General features: G+C 40.6%; 1 protein-coding gene across 9 annotated transcripts in view; it reads right to left on the reverse strand.

Annotated features, from left to right (window-relative positions):
• Window positions 1–14,728, reverse strand: part of GPAT2 (glycerol-3-phosphate acyltransferase 2, mitochondrial) — a 1,263,238-nt gene that overhangs the window by 1,099,406 nt on the left and 149,104 nt on the right. The gene's annotated exons all lie outside the window — the stretch shown is intronic.

Raw genomic sequence — 14,728 nt, forward strand, 5'->3', positions numbered from 1 at the left:
CAATGTTGCACTCAGCAGAAAACAAGCCTGTGTGTACAAGTCTCTTCTAATCAAAGCTGTGACTCGTTTATTTGAGCTAGCTTAGCTTGGTTTTAAAACCATCCTCTGGAGCTCAGTTCTGGGTTGATTTGACTTAAAACCATGGGTGCTCTGGAAAATCCTCTTTCCAAAAAGAAACAGCCCAGCAGAGAATCTTATTCTTTACAAACATAGCTCATAAGGAGGAAGCAAAAGATTCAAAATATTAGATCTTCCAAACCTATGTAAAATGTCTGGAGATCTTCTAAACTTTGAGTGCTTATATTAAGTAACCACTCCTATCAGCCAATGCTGCCAATATCAGTTACTTTATGCTAGGATGAGCCTCTATTCATTTCGGACTGCATCTCTGCATTTTTTTTCATTTTTAAAATGCTTCCCTTCTGGTGTTCATCTTGTTCTCTGACCTTTCATTTAGTGACTACATTGCTATTATGAACCTCCTTACAGAGTTCACTGAATTTTGCTTAAAGGATGGCACCTAAATCGTGATGGCTAGAGTAAATGTCCGCCTGCCCTTGAGCACCCTCCTCTATCCACAAGGTGGAGCTCAGCATGACTTTAAGATCAACCCGGGGATCCAGCATGCTGCTTCCCCCGCCACCATCAGGTCTTCTACCCCTATGGACTTCTCCAACTCGGGGATCTCCCAAGACCCAAGAACACCTCCCTTGAGTGCAACACCACCTGAACACCTGGCTGAACGATGGCAAGAATTTCCTGTTCTGTAAATATGTAATATATAATTGTCCAAGGACTAATCGCTGTTAAAATGTAATCCAGAGTGAATTTGAAATTTGTATATATATTTATCTCTAACCACTAGTATATGTAGTAGACCTTTATACTTACTAACATTCCTATGTGATTTTAGAGTTTATCTGTTTGTATCTCTTCCTTGAGTGACTTTACAACTTGTACATTTGCAATTTTCCCTCATTTTGCTCCACTTGTACATTTGCTATTTTTTTTCCTCTTTATATCTCTTATGTAACTCATGTAATCCAAAGTCCTTATGTAACGCAACTGGTTCTTTTGTAAAGCGCTCTGACACCTTCGGGTAATGTTTGCGCTATATAAAATCGCATTAATTAAAATAAAAAAATAAAATGTCAGAAACAGACTTTTTGATGGTGATCTTTTGACATTCCTGTGAAATTTAGAGACTGCAGGATGGCTGCTCCCAGCTAGATGACGACCAAATTGTGGAACATTAGTCAGACAAAACCAAAGATCTTAATATTCAAGGTCTTCTCTCCTTTATGTTTGAGCTACCAATGGTAATGGCTTTCTGCATACCAAATGTCATCATTGTTGACCACTTGGGTTTCTGCCGATGGTGAATATAGCCCTACATATCAGGTAATTTTCCCCACCTTTACTCCAAATCCTGGAACAGTATAGCTCTTCACTCCAATCAGTTTGATACACATCTAGGTCCCGGATTTTTAATCTTCAACTTTAGGAACAGTTTGTTGATCTGCTTTCCTGTATTTAATAAGAGGTCAGCATAAATATACCCTTAAATATGATAAGATGTGGTAATACTCTAATTTAAACATGAATTTGAATAAACCGGAAATATATGTTAAGGCAGAAAGGAATATTATTCCACACTTTCAATTAAATTTAAATGTGCATTAAGGTTTCTCTTTCTCTGTAGACAAAGCCTTCCCTCAGTCCATCACCACAACAGTCTCACTACTTTAATGACCGAATACAGCAAACGGTTGAGAGGTAGCCAGTTAATTTGTGATTATTTTTTTTTGTATCAAATCTTTAAGTTATCCAGCAGATTGTAAAAGATACAGAAGGTGTGTAAAAACACAGTAAATGCAACTGCTTCACAACTACATAATTCCACTGTACTACTTTAAAAGGTCTGCTCATGGTAAAGTCTGCTCACCAATACCATCCTGTAAATAAGAATTTACAGGACTTTATACCGTCAAAGGCATTTTTCCAATACTTCCCCTCTGTGGGGAGAAATCCCAGGGTGATCGTGTTGGGACGGGAATTTACCTTGCATGATGTACAGTTGTGTTCCCCTGCCCTAACTGCCCAACTACGAGTATCTGGTATTGGTTTTTCATTTTGGCTCTAGCTTCATGCTAATCTAACGTGTGTGGATGCGTAGGCCTGTCCCTTGACATGAGTGACCTGGAGGGGTGCAGAAGAGAGCCCACACTGAACAGATAATGAATTACTTACTGTCCCTGCCATGGGATTCACACACACACACACACACACACACAGATGATGCCAAAGTGCAACGTTTAGTGAGTCCATAGACTTTTTTTAAACAATACTTTTAATGCATTTTCAAATAAACAATTCACATCAGCATCAAACTGTGTATTCATTTGTATCAGAAACCAATGACTGATCATCATTTTACATGGCACTGTATGTCTGGTGCGTCATTGCCGACCCATTGTAACCTAGTCACACCAGAGCGAGGTCTCATTATAACCAACATCCCCTTCAACCTCGCAGTTTTCAATGCCCCTCCTGCAGTGTTCATGTCAGCCATATTATTCAGGCAACCTTTTCCCTTATGGATTTATGACCACCAGCATGTACCAATCCATGCCTTCCTTCCAGCCATAAGGTCTGGAGGAAAAGCAGGGTGGGAGTTGTAGCACCCACTGTCTGTTGATATTTCTCCTTGCCCCAAACATCCCTACATTGCAGAGTGTTTTGATAGATCTCAACATGCCCACGTCTTCCCGATGTGGAGTAGTAACAATCTGGCCTTGCCTTATAGTTTCACACCTACCACATGCCCCAAGCATTCTTTCGCCCCCTCCCTGAAGAGGTCTGCCTAGGGAAAGGGCCCATGTATGTATGGGAAGGCACCCCTTTATTTGTATCCCCCTTGTGCATCCAACGGTATCTGCCCTTCCCATTTTTGATAGCGTGTTTTTTGCCTAGTAGGATGCATAGCGGCCCATTACACAGCAGAAGCCTAAGGGCGACTTCTAGTTTCGTAAAGAACTCTCAGGAGATCGCATATATCTTTTTGAAGGATGTATAAAAGATAACGGTAGGAATCACCAATGCCGAACGTTATCTTTAAATTTATCTAGTTGCGTATATAGATTTTGTTTAAAGAATTGCTCATACCCTCAGGTTATGCATATGCCCGGATATTGAAAACTCCCTGGGGAGACTGCCTGGGGGCACATGTAGTATTGGTGCAGTAACTATCCAGTCAGTGGGAACAACATGGAATTCCTACAGTGAATCCATAGTGGAGAACAAAGGTACCCAAGCACACGCAGAAATAAAGTTTACATAGATTATTACGTCAAGTAAAACATGTAACACAATGAGTGAATCTCCGTTTCTTTCTTGTCACTTTCTTCAATTTAATATTCTTGTTCTCATAGTAATTTCACAGTCTTCACAGTGGTTTCCAAGCCAACACGTGTTTCGTCGCCTCTAGTATTATTGTACATGCGACTTGTTCACGGCTAGGTACAAATTGATATGGTAATTGACATTAGTCCAACTGTTAACTCAAGAAGTTGCATACATTTGTTGACACTTAAAACAAATGTGCTCCCAGGGTAGGTGTCAGAGGTATGGTTTTGCTTCGTGGGAGGTGGTATCACAAGGCTATAGTGTGTTTAGCATGCACCGTGAGATCAGGTGAATACTAGCCTTATTACATCAGTTTGTGACCAACCAGATACATATAGCTCTAGCGTGAGGGTGACATAATGTGAAGTTTCACATATGTGATGGGGATCTTTTTCATGTGCTGTCTACTAAGTAAGCCATGCGGTATGCAGAGTCAAAAACCAGGTAGGTGGTATAAAGGCATATGCCAGGCATATAGATACTAGTGAAGGTAAATATAGCTAATATGTTATTTATTTATTTAAGGTGAAAGGAGAGTAAACTGACCTGAACACTGTCTAGTTATCAATCACTGCAATGAATGAGAAAAAATTGTATATATAGCTATAAGTAACCACGTAAACTGGACACAAAAATGAAGTGTTCAAGATCATAAATGGCATGTAAAAGTACATACTTTATGTATGACGATAATTCCGGGTCATATAGAACTACGACGGGGGGGGGGGGGGCAATCCTTGTAAGGTAGACGAATTTCTTCGGTAGCTGTACTCAATATTTAAGGAAAAGTTCCCATCTAAGAACAACGAGACAAATAATAGTTTCCATATAAGGAACCACTATTACGATCGGAAGTGTTAAACAATCCCAAAAGGGGGAAGGGGGGTGATACACAGAATATGTGCGTCCCGGGAGCTATTGGTCAATCTCTTACCTTCGAGTAATGGAGAGTGTGTCCGTAGTATGCGACTGCCCCCATCCGCGTCTGGCTCCAATTCGAGTTGCCGGTTAGAATCACTCGGCATGTTTTTAACTCGCAGTCGGAAGTCACATGACCGGAAATCGGTCATGTGTACAGATAGAATGTAAGTAACCGCAGGCGCCATATACAAGGCTGTTGCGATTCGTAAGGTACAATGTATGTTATGGGATCAAAATTGTGAAAATACCCATCCCGTGGCTTATTCTAAACGACAGAAATTACGTGCATGTATGCGTTTTGTTGCCGGTAAAAAGAAAAAACGACGTTTGGTCGGGTGTGTATATAATAAATCAGGTTGGAGCTGGTACCTTAGAATATACCTAAAACGTAAAGTGTGGGCAATGTCAGTATCATGATACCAAATCCACTTCATAATCCAAATATAGCGTCGGGTCAGAACCCTGTTTTGCCCAGAAATGGCGGCCATCTTGGATCAGGTTAAGCCCTAATTAATGCGGAGAAAAATAGACGAAACGCGGTGGGGTCAGCTATATTCAGTATCTGAGATGAGCAAAAAAGTTTTTTAGACGACATATATGGTCAGTAGAACCCCGTTTTGAAGCTGCCAGGCGATATGTCTTTTAAAATTGTGTCGGTATGGTCTATTGTAAATACAAGATCCTAAATTTCTATCTAATAGGAAATTATTAGGCCCTGAGGAGGATACGCAGAAATAAAGTTTACATAGATTATTACGTCAAGTAAAACATGTAACACAATGAGTGAATCTCCGTTTCTTTCTTGTCACTTTCTTCAATTTAATATTCTTGTTCTCATAGTAATTTCACAGTCTTCACAGTGGTTTCCAAGCCAACACGTGTTTCGTCGCCTCTAGTATTATTGTACATGCGACTTGTTCATGGCTAGGTACAAATTGATATGGTAATTGACATTAGTCCAACTGTTAACTCAAGAAGTTGCATACATTTGTTGACACTTAAAACAAATGTGCTCCCAGGGTAGGTGTCAGAGGTATGGTTTTGCTTCGTGGGAGGTGGTATCACAAGGCTATAGTGTGTTTAGCATGCACCGTGAGATCAGGTGAATACTAGCCTTATTACATCAGTTTGTGACCAACCAGATACATATAGCTCTAGCGTGAGGGTGACATAATGTGAAGTTTCACATATGTGATGGGGATCTTTTTCATGTGCTGTCTACTAAGTAAGCCATGCGGTATGCAGAGTCAAAAACCAGGTAGGTGGTATAAAGGCAGATGCCAGTCATATAGATACTAGTGAAGGTAAATATAGCTAATATGTTATTTATTTATTTAAGGTGAAAGGAGAGTAAACTGACCTGAACACTGTCTAGTTATCAATCACTGCAATGAATGAGAAAAAATTGTATATATAGCTATAAGTAACCACGTAAACTGGACACAAAAATGAAGTGTTCAAGATCATAAATGGCATGTAAAAGTACATACTTTATGTATGACGATAATTCCGGGTCATATAGAACTACGACGGGGGGGGGGGGGCAATCCTTGTAAGGTAGACGAATTTCTTCGGTAGCTGTACTCAATATTTAAGGAAAAGTTCCCATCTAAGAACAACGAGACAAATAATAGTTTCCATATAAGGAACCACTATTACGATCGGAAGTGTTAAACAATCCCAAAAGGGGGAAGGGGGGTGATACACAGAATATGTGCGTCCCGGGAGCTATTGGTCAATCTCTTACCTTCGAGTAATGGAGAGTGTGTCCGTAGTATGCGACTGCCCCCATCCGCGTCTGGCTCCAATTCGAGTTGCCGGTTAGAATCACTCGGCATGTTTTTAACTCGCAGTCGGAAGTCACATGACCGGAAATCGGTCATGTGTACAGATAGAATGTAAGTAACCGCAGGCGCCATATACAAGGCTGTTGCGATTCGTAAGGTACAATGTATGTTATGGGATCAAAATTGTGAAAATACCCATCCCGTGGCTTATTCTAAACGACAGAAATTACGTGCATGTATGCGTTTTGTTGCCGGTAAAAAGAAAAAACGACGTTTGGTCGGGTGTGTATATAATAAATCAGGTTGGAGCTGGTACCTTAGAATATACCTAAAACGTAAAGTGTGGGCAATGTCAGTATCATGATACCAAATCCACTTCATAATCCAAATATAGCGTCGGGTCAGAACCCTGTTTTGCCCAGAAATGGCGGCCATCTTGGATCAGGTTAAGCCCTAATTAATGCGGAGAAAAATAGACGAAACGCGGTGGGGTCAGCTATATTCAGTATCTGAGATGAGCAAAAAAGTTTTTTAGACGACATATATGGTCAGTAGAACCCCGTTTTGAAGCTGCCAGGCGATATGTCTTTTAAAATTGTGTCGGTATGGTCTACTGTAAATACAAAATCCTAAATTTCTATCTAATAGGAAATTATTAGGCCTTAAATATTGAGTACAGCTACCGAAGAAATTCGTCTACCTTACAAGGATTGCCCCCCCCCCCGTCGCAGTTCTGTATGACCCGGAATTATCGTCATACATAAAGTATGTACTTTTACATGCCATTTATGATCTTGAACACTTCATTTTTGTGTCCAGTTTACGTGGTTACTTATAGCTATATGTACAATTTTTTCTCATTCATTGCAGTGATTGATAACTAGACAGTGTTCAGGTCAGTTTACTCTCCTTTCACCTTAAATAAATAAATAACATATTAGCTATATTTACCTTCACTAGTATCTATATGACTGGCATCTGCCTTTATACCACCTACCTGGTTTTTGACTCTGCATACCGCATGGCTTACTTAGTAGACAGCACATGAAAAAGATCCCCATCACATATGTGAAACTTCACATTATGTCACCCTCACGCTAGAGCTATATGTATCTGGTTGGTCACAAACTGATGTAATAAGGCTAGTATTCACCTGATCTCACGGTGCATGCTAAACACACTATAGCCTTGTGATACCACCTCCCACGAAGCAAAACCATACCTCTGACACCTACCCTGGGAGCACATTTGTTTTAAGTGTCAACAAATGTATGCAACTTCTTGAGTTAACAGTTGGACTAATGTCAATTACCATATCAATTTGTACCTAGCCGTGAACAAGTCGCATGTACAATAATACTAGAGGCGACGAAACACGTGTTGGCTTGGAAACCACTGTGAAGACTGTGAAATTACTATGAGAACAAGAATATTAAATTGAAGAAAGTGACAAGAAAGAAACGGAGATTCACTCATTGTGTTACATGTTTTACTTGACGTAATAATCTATGTAAACTTTATTTCTGCGTGTGCTTGGGTACCTTTGTTCTTGACTTTTGTGGCTCTGGCCACAATCCTTTAGGGAGGCTGGTGGTTCTCCCCTACCCTTGAGCACCGTCACTGATTTGGAACTACACTAATACCAGGTGTACTCACTACAAGCGCCTAGTCTCTATTAAAAATACCACTGCCCAGTTCATAAATTGTATAACAGAATAGAAGGCTGCTGTGGTGCACCATGAATTCCTTTGAGAATATGTTAAGCAGTAGAGCTAAAGAAGCAGATGACCTTTTCAATAATAGGGATGACAACCCATCATCCTCTTCAGCCTACCCAGGGGCTGCATCTCGACCAAATGAAGGCCTCAAAAGTAAATTCCAACGCCTGGAGAGGCTACGGAAAAATGAGGCTTCTAAATGGTGGGACGGAGCCACCCTACGGCAATATATCAAAATTAAACAAATACCCAGAGGGCTCCGTTCTCAAATCCTACCCACATATGATGACCTAGACCCAGATCTGTTAGCAGCGTGGGAACAAGAATTAACGGAAAACTCTAATAAACTAATGGGGATTCTAATCGAAAATTGTGATAGGAAAACTGCGAAACTACAGAAAGAGATAGAGACCCTAGAGGCAGAAATCAAATCTCTTAACCTCACAGAAGCAACCGAGAAAAACTATAATATTTTAAATGACATCTTGAAATATCATATCTCCGAGATTAAAGCACGCAAAACTAAAAAACTCAAGAGAGACGAGGCAGATTATCGTAATGGTAGGATCTTTACCTTTACCACCAAATATGATCACCTTGTATCCAAGGATGACCCTACTAAACCTAAACTGGCAACTTCCGTGAGTTCTAGTAACACCTCACTTGACACACCAGTAACGAGTGGATCAGAACAGGGTGACACCCGGACCGAACCCTCAGACTCAGAGAATCGTTTTTTACAAGAGGTGTTACGAATCAAGAAAGGGAACAGGGAACAGAACAAACGCCCCTTAGCAAACCCAAGACTAGGAGAGGGAAGAGAGGAGGTAGAAAAAGAAGAGAAGGCAGGAATGAAAACAAGGTCCTGGAACAGGAAGAAGTAGATACTGTTAGCATAATTAATCTATCCAACAAAACACTGACAAATGATGATGTAGCACTCCTCAAAAAAGGCCTTAACTTTTGTCCTAGGAGTCACGGGAATGTGGTGGATCTGAAAATAGATTTGTATAAATTTATTAGAAAAATGAAGATAAAAAAGCATTTCATGTTTGATAATGAAGTTAATAAAAGAAATACTGTCGATCGACAATTACATCCGTTGAGTGAGATAACTATTCAGGAAATTATTGACACTAGGCTACTTCTGTCATTAACAGACTGTGAGGATGAAATTACAACTGCAGATATTGTCATGCGAGATCTGAATGTGTTAAGTGATGCACGAGTGGAGAGTGGTCTTAAGGAAAAATCAAAATGGACACCCACTTTACAGAGTGGTAACAGTATAGACATTTTCTACAAACTTGTTACCAATGATCTGGATAAATTCGACCTAAAGAAACATGCACCACACCTTAGGAATGATAACCTGACACATGGAGAGAGACAAGCACTCAGAAAGTTAAGGATTGATGACAGCATTACAATAAAGGAGGCAGATAAAGGAGTCAACATCGTCATTATGTCCAATTTAGACTATGAGAACCAAATTCTCTCACAATTGGGAGATTTGGAATGTTATGAACACATTACTACTAATCCTATTTGGAAGCTTACAGACCACATTAACAGACACCTAAAACATTGGTATGGCATGGGTATCCTGGATAATGACGAGTATAGCTATTTACAGGTAAACAAGCCAAGATACCCTTGTATTTACACACTCCCAAAAATTCACAAGAATCTACCCTTCCCCCCTGGTAGGCCTATCATTTCTGGGATAGAAGGCCCCACAGAAAGACTGTCTGAATATGTTGACATCTTCTTGAAACCATTGGTGTATAACCTTCCATCATTTATACGAGATACCAAACACATCTTAGGTCTCCTAACGGACATCACGTGGGGGCCTGACATGACACTTGTAACACTAGATGTTACAGCACTGTACACGAGCATCAAAAGAGAATGTGGATTGAAAGCCATTAGGAAAATTCTCAGCACCAGATCTGCCAGCACATGGGAACACACAGAGATGCTCATTACCATGATAGAACTCATCCTGGATAACAATGTTTTTCTCTTTAAGGATAAATGGTACCGTCAGAAACAGGGAGTTGCCATGGGCTCCAGATTCTCTCCTTCGTACGCCAATCTTTTCATGGGTTGGTTTGAGGAGGAGTGGATCTGGGGCCAACATGGATCAGAATGGACAGAGTTCATTCTCTTCTGGGGCAGATATATTGACGACTGCCTGATGATTTGGACAGGAGACGATACAAAACTTATGAAATTTGTGGAACACCTTAACGACAATACATGGAACATCAGATTTACACACGAGCATAGCAAGGTGAAGGTGACATTTCTCGATACAGAACTGTATATAGAAAATAATCAGATCAACAGCAGATTATATCGCAAAGAGGCAGCGTGTAATGCAATACTGCATGGGTCCAGCGCGCACCCCAAGCACCAGATTAATGCCATCCCCTATGGGGAATTTGTCAGAGCTAGACGCAATTGTAGTGTAGACTCTGACTTCACAAAATGTACTGAGGAAATGACAAAACGCTTCAAGTCTAGAGGCTACAATTCGAAAACCCTTAAGAAAGCTGAGTCTAGGATCAAGAGGATTAAAAGAGACACGACCTTAAGGGATACTACCAGTAGAAAGAAAGAGGAGAACAAAGTCAGGTTCATTACGAATTTTGATAACCTCTCTGACGTCCTAGTGAAAAGTCTGAATAGACACTGGCACATCCTTAAGAAAGATGAGACCATGACAGGGGTGATTGATAACAAACCAGAGATTACCTACAGAAAAGGGACCTGTCTTAGAAGTCTCCTTAGCCCCAGCTATCCCGCACCCCCTATCAGTAGGAACTGGCTGTCTACATATATGGTGGGCTTCCACAGGTGCGGTCACTGTTCAGCCTGCAAATGGGCATACAGCAAGAAATTAGAACATGTGGGTCCTAATGACAGATGCTACAAGATTCTTACAAATATCAACTGTAATACGAGTTTTGTAGTATACATCATCGAGTGCAGATGTAACAAAAAATATGTGGGGAGCACAATACGTCCCTTACGTGTCAGGATAGGCGAACACATGAGGGCAGTCAAGCAGGGGGACCGCAGATATCCCATCGCGACACATATCCTTGAATGCCAATCACAAGGTGTACATAAGGACTTTCTATTCTACGGCATAGAGCAGACAATGAGAAACCCCAGAGGGGGTAATAGAGAACTCACACTTCGCAGGAACGAAGCATCTTGGATTCTGAAATTACGTACGACTGATATAGGGATGAATGTCGATGATGAAATGCACTACTTTCTTGGCAAATGAAAGTAGGGCCCCACATGTAAACATATTGATACATCATCTCCCGTTATGTATACACAGTAGCCTAGTATCTATGATAACTGTGTAAATCATGTACATATGCAGTTCAATGTTTGTAAATATACGTGTATTATGTTTTAAGATGTCACTCACCCTGCACTATAGCCACTGACAACTTTAATCTACAAGTCATCACTTTATTACACAAGCGGTATGTACAGTCTTTAATATATATAACAATTCTCAGTGTTGTCCTAAACTCGTAGATATATTCTTTATACAGGTTCTTGCCCGATCCCTCGTGGTTTTGTATACCGGATCTGCTACTTTCTAGGCAATACACTTATCCTCCTCAGGGCCTAATAATTTCCTATTAGATAGAAATTTAGGATCTTGTATTTACAATAGACCATACCGACACAATTTTAAAAGACATATCGCCTGGCAGCTTCAAAACGGGGTTCTACTGACCATATATGTCGTCTAAAAAACTTTTTTGCTCATCTCAGATACTGAATATAGCTGACCCCACCGCGTTTCGTCTATTTTTCTCCGCATTAATTAGGGCTTAACCTGATCCAAGATGGCCGCCATTTCTGGGCAAAACAGGGTTCTGACCCGACGCTATATTTGGATTATGAAGTGGATTTGGTATCATGATACTGACATTGCCCACACTTTACGTTTTAGGTATATTCTAAGGTACCAGCTCCAACCTGATTTATTATATACACACCCGACCAAACGTCGTTTTTTCTTTTTACCGGCAACAAAACGCATACATGCACGTAATTTCTGTCGTTTAGAATAAGCCACGGGATGGGTATTTTCACAATTTTGATCCCATAACATACATTGTACCTTACGAATCGCAACAGCCTTATATATGGCGCCTGCGGTTACTTACATTCTATTTGTACACATGACAGATTTCCGGTCATGTGACTTCCGACTGCGAGTTAAAAACATGCCGAGTGATTCCAACCGGCAACTCGAATTGGAGCCAGACGCGGATGGGGGCACTCGCATACTACGGACACACTCTCCATTACTCGGAGGTAAGAGATTGACCAATAGCTCCCGGGACGCACATATTCTGTGTATCACCCCCCTTCCCCCTTTTGGGATTGTTTAACACTTCCGATCGTAATAGTGGTTCCTTATACGGAAACTATTATTTGTCTCGTTGTTCTTAGATGGGAACTTTTCCTTAAATATTGAGTACAGCTACCGAAGAAATTCGTCTACCTTACAAGGATTGCCCCCCCCGTCGCAGTTCTGTATGACCCGGAATTATCGTCATACATAAAGTATGTACTTTTACATGCCATTTATGATCTTGAACACTTCATTTTTGTGTCCAGTTTACGTGGTTACTTATAGCTATATATACAATTTTTTCTCATTCATTGCAGTGATTGATAACTAGACAGTGTTCAGGTCAGTTTACTCTCCTTTCACCTTAAATAAATAAATAACATATTAGCTATATTTACCTTCACTAGTATCTATATGACTGGCATCTGCCTTTATACCACCTACCTGGTTTTTGACTCTGCATACCGCATGGCTTACTTAGTAGACAGCACATGAAAAAGATCCCCATCACATATGTGAAACTTCACATTATGTCACCCTCACGCTAGAGCTATATGTATCTGGTTGGTCACAAACTGATGTAATAAGGCTAGTATTCACCTGATCTCACGGTGCATGCTAAACACACTATAGCCTTGTGATACCACCTCCCACGAAGCAAAACCATACCTCTGACACCTACCCTGGGAGCACATTTGTTTTAAGTGTCAACAAATGTATGCAACTTCTTGAGTTAACAGTTGGACTAATGTCAATTACCATATCAATTTGTACCTAGCCATGAACAAGTCGCATGTACAATAATACTAGAGGCGACGAAACACGTGTTGGCTTGGAAACCACTGTGAAGACTGTGAAATTACTATGAGAACAAGAATATTAAATTGAAGAAAGTGACAAGAAAGAAACGGAGATTCACTCATTGTGTTACATGTTTTACTTGACGTAATAATCTATGTAAACTTTATTTCTGCGTGTGCTTGGGTACCTTTGTTCTTGACTTTTGTGGCTCTGGCCACAATCCTTTAGGGAGGCTGGTGGTTCTCCCCTACCCTTGAGCACCGTCACTGATTTGGAACTACACTAATACCAGGTGTACTCACTACAAGCGCCTAGTCTCTATTAAAAATACCACTGCCCAGTTCATAAATCCATAGTGGAGACCAGATAATTTTATCTGTGTCTCTGAAGGGAAAGCATACTGGCCCACTTGTGTAAAGTTCAACTTCAATGACGGAAAAGAAAGGAAATCCTTGATTCAGGATCTAGGCGATATTACATGTATCAACAGGCTATAGGGGTTCAAGTGCAATACACTGGACTGTTTGTATTATTGGAAATCCGAAACAGACAAAGTGGACAGAGGGATTACACTTGCCCCTTGGGTTCTCGTTACGGGGTTTGATTGTGCTAGACGGAATCTTCTCAACTTGGATCTCTTAACAGCAGAAATACGTTGTCTTTTTGGAGAAGTCCGGCTAACTCAGCGTATATTACAGAAACTGGGTGGCACTTTGGACACTGCCATTTCTTATATGCTTCTTGCCCTGATGAAGTTCCCGATATGGGAATGAAACGCGTTGGCTGGACTGTTTTATAACAGATGATCATATTAAATTTGGAATAAAGAAGCTACTTTTTCTATTAATATCTCCCTATTGGACCTTTTGAGCTGCGCAACCCCATTTGACAAAATATTCAACTTCAATACAGTTAACAAGATCCTAGCGCTAACATCGCAACTGCCTACAAGGTACATGCATGATGTGCGCGAGTGAACCAGATTCATAGAGGCCTGTGAGATCCATTTTGAATACTGCTGGCCTAGCTTTTTGTACCACAAGGAGGCCAGGTTGTTTTTCCAGACATTGGAAGTGTATTGCTGACATTCCTTACACTTAACTGAGGATACCTAGACATTGAAATGAGGCAAGCGGAGACAAGACTCCTTTACAAATTCAATTAGACCATTTGCTGAGTAAGGAGTGGCTCATTAGTCTTCCTGCAGACAAAAAGATGTTTGAGGACCCTCAGCGGGGCCACACAATATTACATATACAAACAGGTACCTCAGCCAGCAATCTATCTGTAGTAACTACCCATATTAACAAGCAATTGCACTTAATTCTAGTGACTGTACAATTTATTATAATAATCCTCTATAATACCAGAACGTTTACTTCCACCTTTAAATAGCTTCTGACTATGAAAACCGGGACCCAATCATTTTGGAAATAAGGGAACAGTCCTGGGGAAGAGCTCCAAATTTAGATCTTAACTGGTAGGTCCAAACATACTACGTCAACATAATCGGAGGAGGGTGATGTAAAAGAACACAACAAAGTGGGGAGAGGAAGTATATTAAAGAGCCTGCATCCAGTACTACCTAACTAAACTCATAACATATCAAAATCAAGAGAACTGTGGTCTCTGCTAAAAAGGAGCTACATTTGATCTCCTAGTACTCTGGTGTACCCTGCTTGTGGAGTGACACACTG

This window comes from Triturus cristatus, chromosome 11 (genome assembly GCF_964204655.1).
Source record: "Triturus cristatus chromosome 11, aTriCri1.1, whole genome shotgun sequence".
Taxonomy (NCBI): domain Eukaryota; kingdom Metazoa; phylum Chordata; class Amphibia; order Caudata; family Salamandridae; genus Triturus; species Triturus cristatus.